Source organism: Spermophilus citellus (assembly GCF_964194105.1).
Source record: "Spermophilus citellus genome assembly, chromosome: 12".
NCBI classification, from domain to species: domain Eukaryota; kingdom Metazoa; phylum Chordata; class Mammalia; order Rodentia; family Sciuridae; genus Spermophilus; species Spermophilus citellus.
In genome coordinates, this window is record NC_138198.1 from 129,533,421 (window position 1) to 129,542,160 (window position 8,740).

Sequence of the window (8,740 nt, forward strand, 5' to 3'; positions counted from 1 at the left end):
GACATCTGGGTGGTTAGGTCAGTGGCACGTGATCAGCCGAAGGAAAAACAGAGCTAAGCTTCATGGGGCGGAGGGACAGGGAGAAAGAGAGTCGGAGAAGGAGAGGATCCACGAGGACAGGAGGCGGGGGAAGGACTTTCTATTCTTACCACCGTCCGACTCCCCGAGGAGCCTGTGTTCCTGCTCCCTCCACAGCAAGTCCATGCTGAGCTGCTTCCTGAGGGCTCCTGCTACAAGAAGTGCCCCAGAAGCTGTGTCCTGTGTCTCCCAAGGCCACCTGCCCAGGCTTCTCCCCGTGGCATCAGCATGTGGGGAAGTGACCTGCTGGCCCAGAACACAGGCCCTGTCCACAGGGAACCGCTGGGACGGGCCAGCAGTGGTTCCTCTGTGTGTACCTGGATGCAGGACACAGATGGAATGGGTGTCAGGTGGCACCGAAAAACTCTGCCCCTGAAAGTCCAGGAACATGCAGAGCGGCAGAGAACAGGTGAGAGGCAGGAGCCAGACAAGGCCGAGGAGCCGGAGACGGGCAGGAGGCGACGTCCTGTGCTGGGACCCACACCCTGCTGCCCCAGCCCTCAAGGAAGGGTCCGATACTCCAGCCACAGCCCTGCTCCGAAGCGCAGGAAGCTCTGCACAGGCTGCCATTGCTGAGATTCCCATTTGTCTCTACTCCCTGGGGATTCTCTTCATGGCACCCTGCTTTACCTGGGGTTACTTTAGGGGACTCCTGTTTGAATAAAAGAATTATAAAGAAGTGCTTCTCCAACTGTGCTCCCGGGCCACCTAAACCACGCTTCGGATCTGTACTTTACTCTGAAATTAGGCCCCTAGCCCCATGGGGCCCGTGTCGGGTGCCTCTGAGATCCAGGATTCTGTGGATCTCAGGGTTCTGTGTGCCCTCCGATGTGCAGACACAACGCCTTGTGGGTGTGCAGAGGTACATGGTGCCATAGTCAGAAGAGGTGCTCCATGCAGAAGCGGCCCTGTCCTCACCTCGTGGTCACGGAGTCAACCAAACAGACCCCTATTCATACATCTCCCAGGCAAAGACAGCATTCAGAGAACTGTTCCCTTTTCTCACGTGCTCAGAAACTGTCCACTCCTGAAGCGCCCAGGTGCCACACGTGGTGTTAGGTTGGGTTTTCAGGTCAGAATGGCCCGGAAAGAACATACTGTTCTTCAGAAGATGACGTACTCTCCCCGAAGGGCCTAGGACTATGCCTCCTGTTTACCTGTTGTAGGATTCTGGCTAGAAAAAGACAACAAACCTCACTGATGATCTCCAGGGCTAAATCTTGGTCCTTTTACCTAAGAACCGGTCTTCAGGAATCTGCTATATGTACTCTGATGGAATTCTTCATAGTCCACAGAAAAACGCTTTTGAGGGGCTGGGTTTGTTTGCTGCTTCTTTCTCTGTTGGCTCTAGAATATCTATATGTGCAGGTTCGAGCCTCATGACCAAGCTCCACACGTGGAAGACAACAAAACAACCACCAAGATTAGGACAGAGCCGGCTGTGTTGTGGTTTCCACGAGGAGTGTCCAGGAGCCCATGTGAAACAGCCCGGGAATTCTCAGAGGTGAGTGCTGAGACCCTGACAGCTGCCACCTAATTGCTGATCCACGGGTGGGGATGACCTGGGGTGGGATGACCTGGGGTGGGGATGACCTGGGGTGGGGATGACCTGGGGGTGTCTGCTGATCCACGGGTGGGGATGACCTGGGGTGGGATGACCTGGGGTGGGGATGACCTGGGGTGGGGATGACCTGGGGTGGGATGACCTGGGGTGGGGATGACCTGGGGTGGGATGACCTGGGGTGGGGATGACCTGGGGTGGGGATGACCTGGGGTGGGATGACCTGGGGTGGGGATGACCTGGGGTGGGATGACCTGGGGGTGTCTGCTGATCCACGGGTGGGGATGACCTGGGGTGGGATGACCTGGGGTGGGGATGACCTGGGGTGGGGATGACCTGGGGTGGGATGACCTGGGGTGGGGATGACCTGGGGTGGGATGACCTGGGGTGGGGATGACCTGGGGTAGGGATGACCTGGGGTGGGATGACCTGGGGGTGTCTGCTGATCCACGGGTGGGGATGACCTGGGGTGGGATCACCTGGGGTGGGGATGACCTGGGGTGGGGATGACCTGGGGTGGGATGACCTGGGGTGGGATGACCTGGGGTGGGGATGACCTGGGGTGGGATGACCTGGGGTGGGGATGACCTGGGGTGGGATGACCTGGGGGTGTCTGCTGATCCACGGGTGGGGATGACCTGGGGTGGGATGACCTGGGGTGGGGATGACCTGGGGTGGGGATGACCTGGGGTGGGATGACCTGGGGGTGTCTGTTGATCCACAGGTGGGGATGACCTGGGGTGGGATGACCTGGGGGTGTCTGTTGATCCACAGGTGGGGATGACCTGGGGTGGGGATGACCTGGGGTGACTGCTGACCCATGGGTGAGGATGACCTGGGGTGGGGATGACCTGGGGTGGGGATGGCCTGGGGGTAACCGTAGGCAGTGGGCTGTGGCTGGAGGAGGCTGGTCAAGGGTGTGCCTTTGGGGTTTGTGTTTTGTCCCTGGTGAGCCGAGCTCTCTCCTATTGCTCTTGTCATGTTCTGAGCCACTTTCTGCTGTTCACCATGATGCTCTGCCTCACCTGCAACCCAGAGCTATGGAGGCAGCCGACCACGGAACTTTTAGTTCCATTGGATCAGGAACTAAAAGAGACTTTTCCTCCCCTGATTGTGCACGTTGGTCTTTTGGTCACAGCTGACTGCAACCCTGGCCCAGAAGTCCTGGGTAAAATAGAGCGTCAGAAAGGCTGGAAGTACAGGGGATGTCCAGCATGTCAGAAAGGGGAGCGCTGCTTGATGGAGGGTCTGAAGCGCCCACTCCCAAAGCCGTCTTAAGTTAGAGCGACTGTGGGAGTAGCAGACCTCAGGAAGTTAAGACACAACTTCCAGAATCTAGAAGAAAAGAGAAATATTGAAGATCAAAACAGGTTCAGGCTGAGGGACTTTAAGTTTAGAGCCATCTTGTTAATTAACACGATAGCCATGTTTGATTTCTATGGACCATAAGAACTCCTGTGCATTTTAACCCCCAGTATAAGAACTAGTGATATTTGGATGTCTCACAGAACCAGGCCGTTCCTGTCTGTGACTTGGTCTTACTGGGTGTGTGTGAGCAGCTCGCCTCACAGCAGACAGGAACCAACGTAGGTGCACTTGCGGGAGGGGCACAGATTCTGAGTCATTTACACATAGAAAAACTTGACTATACGCAAAAGAAGTAGAGTCAGTGTCAAAATTCTATTTTAGGTTGCAGGAAACGTAGCAATTTAGTCCTGTTTGTACACAGAACCCACCGAGTGGTTTTTTAATTAAAGCATAAGTTCAGTTAAAGTCATTGACTGGTAGCAATCAGGAAGGGGTGCCACCCCGGGAGGTGGCTTGCCATCAGTCCCCTGCAAGGGGACAGCCAGACCAGCAGCCCAGGTGCTTAGCCCAGCCCCGAGGCCAGGAGGCCAGGCGACTGAGGAACTGAAACCAGAGTCCCTGGCACCACCTGGTAAAGACGGCCCGACACCCACGGTGGCTGGAACGTGATCGGCACTGGGTCCTGGGTGAGGAGCTGGGGGAAAGACTCGGGCTCGGTGCTCAGCGAGAACAGCCTTCTAGGCTCAGGAGGGAAAGGGCCAGTGCAGGTGTGGCTCTGAGACGGCACTGAGGTGTGGCCGCGGGGTCCAAGGGGTGGTTCACCCGGTTGACTTCAGTGTCACTCTGGTCCCAGCCCCAGCGCGTCTCCTACCTCCTTCACAAACTGACCAACGCTCTCCTGCTCCACCCCAGCGCATCCTGACTGGCGGATCTCAAAGAACTTGAAAGTTCCTTTGTTGGAACCACTTGGAGCTTGTGAATATGAATAAAGAGATCTCACGTAGGTCCGCGCGGGGTCACGCTGTCTCTCAGGAGGACTGGGTGGTATTTCTGCCGAGGCCCTGATGAGAGGGCCTCATCGTCCCAGGGTGATCACCTCATGGCGGTCGATACCAGCCAGACCCGGGGGCGTCCTGGGCATTGTTTCTTGCGGCACTATTGTGTGAGCCGCCAGAGTGGAGCATCTTCTGATGTCACATTCAGCCACGATGGATCAGATTACCTTTTATTTAAAAAAAATCAAAATTTCCCTTTTGGACACTTAGTGAATGACAGGCTCGACCTTTCCGGGTTGCTTTCCCATTCACTGCTCCCAGGACCCCGCTGGCAGCAGAAAGTGTCTCCTTTCTGCTCTCACCACCCACCTGACCTCTCTGCCAGGACACTGGGACAATGCACGTTCAGAGGCCCCTTTGTGCACCCGGAGCCGGCTCAGCGAGGGTGGGGAGCGTGGCCACCGTGGCGAGCTTGGCCTCTGGGGCCAGGGCTCCGATCACCACCAGTCCTTAGTGTTCACGTCAACCTGGGGTCCCACAAAAAGCATCAGCAGATCACCAAAGATCCAAACACACTGATGGGTGGGGTTGGACTGAGCCCGTTTTCATCTTGTCTGCTGGATCTTGATCTTGTGACTTATTTTTGTAGCATTTTTACTCTGGGTTTCTGATAGAGGCCAGGAAACTCTTTAGCAGATATTTTATCTTTCAGCTTTAACATGCATCTACTCTACAAGGCCAAGGGATCCAAGCTGCAGCTTCACACGGCTTTACGGCATTTTCTCACTTGTACACACACACACACACACACACACACACGAACACACATTCACATTTTCACACACACACGTGCATGCATATGCACACACATACACATTCACACACTGCACACATTCATGTGCACAAATATACACTCACACACTCCACACATACACATGCACACACATACACACACACCTATGCATACACACACATTTACACATATACACACACATCTTCATTTTTCCCCCAGCAAGTATTACTGGGATTATCGGGATTCTGGGTTGTTAGAGCATTTTCACACAGAACACTGTTTTTTCTTGCTTAAGAGATATTCTTTTTTTTTCTCTTTTAGTTGTAGACGGACACAATATCTTTATTATTTATTTATTTATTTATATGTGGTGCTGAGGTTCGAACCCAGTGCCTCATGCGTGCTCCTGATGCTAGGCAAACCCTCTAACGCTGAGCCACCACCCCAGCCCAACAAAGAAATTTGTATTAAAAGCTTTTGGGGAAAAAGCAGAGGACATTATCATCTTGCACATGAACTGGGGGTGGTGTGCAGTGCTACGCTTTTTCAGCCTTGCTGTGAGCTCTAGTCTACACAGTGTGTCCTTCCTCCTGAAAGGCGATGGGGGTCAGGTTCCTGTGCACGTCTGTTGCCACCAGAGGTCCCAAACATCAACACATGCCACACAGAGTCAGCCAAGGAGGCTGGGTGACAAATGCAGCATACATGACTATGAGAGCAGAGATCACAAGGCAGAGGGTCGGTGTTAAATTGGCCCATAAGTGCTGTCTGTGTGCAAGCCCTTGACGTCTCAGTGAGGGCACCTCCAATGTGTCAGGACACCTGGACCTGCACACACTTTTGGAGGTCACTGAATCCCGCTGCTTGTACAGCTGAACACCAACATGCTGGTGGGGCACCGCTCTGGCTCGGCTTCCACTGGCCGAGGTAGATGTGGGCTGAGCCTTCAGTGACCCATGCCCCAACACACTCTTGGCTTGGAAACAGAATAAACCACAGAACAAAACAACTAAGATGTTCCAGGGTTCTAGAATCAGCTCACTGCAGATGTTCTCCCCGTGCACGACCTTTCCCGAGCTCCCTCTGCTATCCCTTCAGGACCCTAGGGTAGCTGGGCAGCAGGACAACAGGAGCAGTGTGTGTTGTAGCTGAGGTGATCAGCATCGCTGGCAGCACGGAGGACGGCTGGGATCTACGGCAGCCTGCTGGTCCCTAGGTGGTGTGCACACCTGGGCTGGTGAAGGTGGGGGTTCCTTGCTCGCCATGGGATTCTCATTGGCCGCGTAGCTATGGCAGGGAGTCTGAGAGGAGCAGAGGACACGGGCTGGTAACACGACCTCCAAGGCCTTGAGAAGTGGTACCCGATGGACGGAGTTCTCCTGGTGTCCAGTCAACAGGACACAGTTTTAAAAAGTGCGTGCTCCTCACAGCATTTCCTCATGAGACTCTGGACTTGGTGACGTGGTGTCAGTGCCACGTGAGTTGATCGGTCGTGTTGCTCATGGAGACGTAGGTGTGTCATCCTGTAGCCTACAGCGTGTAGAGGCTCTCTAGGGTCCTTCTGGGCTCTCCTCAGAGTCCTGGAAGGCAGCACATCTTGGTGCTCTGGACCCTCACTCTAGACACCAGCACACGAGGCCAGCAGGACACCCCCAGGAGGGACCCGCGGTGTCTTCTGCAGCCCCAGGGGCCACCAGCCCACCAGAGCTGCAGGAGCAGAGGCAGCCGCTGCCAGAGCCCTCCTAGTGCGACCTGCGGCCCTCACACACGTCATGCCTGTCACGTTTCCATGGTCAGAAAACCAAGGGTTAGAAACTGAGAAATTTTATCTTCAAACTTTTCTACAAAGATGGAAAATATATTCCTTCTACACCCAAAATGTATTTTAAAAGCAATTGGAAAGAAGAGAAAAAAATTATGTATTTGCACGTTTTGTTTTTTCCCTATCAAAAGTACTGATCATTGCTGATCCTTAACTGTGCCACATGCCTATATACAGCTCCATGTGTTTATACACAGAGAAACTGTATATCGTGGTCCTTAAATCGTGCATTATGAATAGTAGAATTGTAGCTGGGAATCATCATACAGTTAGAATCTGAACCCACCAATAATTTAAGACAGGTGATACTTAGCTAGCTGGTACAATCCAATCAGGTCCCACATTTCTATGGTCCCTCTCACCAAGGGGCTCTGCCTTCCTCCTCCTAAGACCCCTCAGCCATTCACCACTGCCATCTCGGTTCTGCCTGATTACAGCGTCTTGACTCTTCTCACAGTTGTGAGGCGAGGAGTTTGCTATGATTACAAATGTAAGTATTCCATATCTTTATTTTTATAAATAAGAAGCAGCTTAAATGTGACAGTTTTGCTCTGACGTAAATGTTATTCTGTCACCAATAATGAGTGCAGAGTATGAGGAAACTGGCTGCAGTGTCCTTCTGCCCTTCCACAACCACAGCCTTGAAACACGGCAGTCAAATCAACCTGTGTGTCTCTGTGTGCTGGCTGCTTCTTACTAATATGCCACTGTTCCTGAGCGAGACAGAGGATGTCACTTATAATGCCAAACAAATACTAAATAGGTCCATGTTTACATGATGCTAAATAAAATGAAATGTGTGTGTGTAGAATTCCAAAATTCACCCCTTAATTTATTCAATAAATAGTTAGCACTACTCTTATTAGGCATGTTGTGGAACATCAAGGGTATTCTCATCTGTTTTGTGTTTTTATGACAGATTACTCAATGCTTGGAACTTTATAAAGACAAGAGGTTCACTTTGATCACAGCTTTGGAGGCTGGAAGCACAGATGGAGCAGCCCGTCTGTTCAGCCTTTGGTGGGGGCTGGCACCATGACAGGACCTTGTGCAAGAGGAAGATGGATGTCACATGGGCAGACCAGAAGAAACAGACTTGGGAGGGGCCAGGCCCAGTCTTTTATAAAGACCTCTCCTAATAGGAATTAATGCATTCCCACAAGACCCAGTACCCTCTGTGACATCACATGGCCCTGAAGGAGGGTGGTGGGGACAGTCATCTAGGGTTCTGCATCCCCAACCTCGCCACCAGGACCTCTGCCTTCCAGCTCAGCAGTCTCTGGGGACTCACCCAGGTCACAGAGGGCCCTGTGAGGGCCCTGCTCTGAGGGCACCGTAAGGCATTCGCCTCCAGAACCCTGTGCCTAGGGCGCTGCCTTCTCGAGGGTTCTAGAATCAGCTCACTGCAGATGTGCCCCCCCCCCACCCCGTGCACGACCTCTCCCGAGCTCCCTCTGCTGTCCCCGCAGGACCCTAGGGTAGCTGGGCAGCAGGACCACAGGAGCAGTGTGTGTTGTAGCTGAAGGTGATCAGGCAGTTATTTTGCCATCTGATTGTGATGGTCCAGATTTGCTAATTTGCTTGGGAGCCTTTCGATAATTAATGAACTCTTTTAGAACTCATCTTGCCAACGTGAATTATGGATAATGTGTTTATCAAAGCAACAACAATTATTTTTATTTTAATTCATGCATTAACTAGTGCACAACACTGGGAAATATCTGAAATACAGGTACTTTTTCATTTAACTTAGAATCTACAAATGTTCCCCTCCAGTGGCTGATAACTTTCACCCCTACAAACTGAGTGGTTTAAACATAGTCTCCTTCATTTTCCTTTCAAGCCTATGTACTTGTTTAAGCAAGTATGGAAATATTACAATTGGACTGTCTATTCTCTCTGTTTTGCAGAAGTATGGAGTTGTTTTCTTTTACCCCAGGGACATTTATGTTTAGGATAAATATCATTTCAACCTCCACAACAACCCCTGGAGTTTAGAATGAAGTTGTTGGTGACCAGGGCTGACACCTCTGCTTCTTGGTTTACCATAAGGTGCATGATGGGCTCTCCTGGCCTGGGTGCTCTCTGACACTTGCGGCTTGGACCCAGTGCATGACAGCGTGCCTGTCTGCCTCACTCAGGAGTGTGCCTCCCGTGCCCTGGACAGAATCGAGCACCATTTG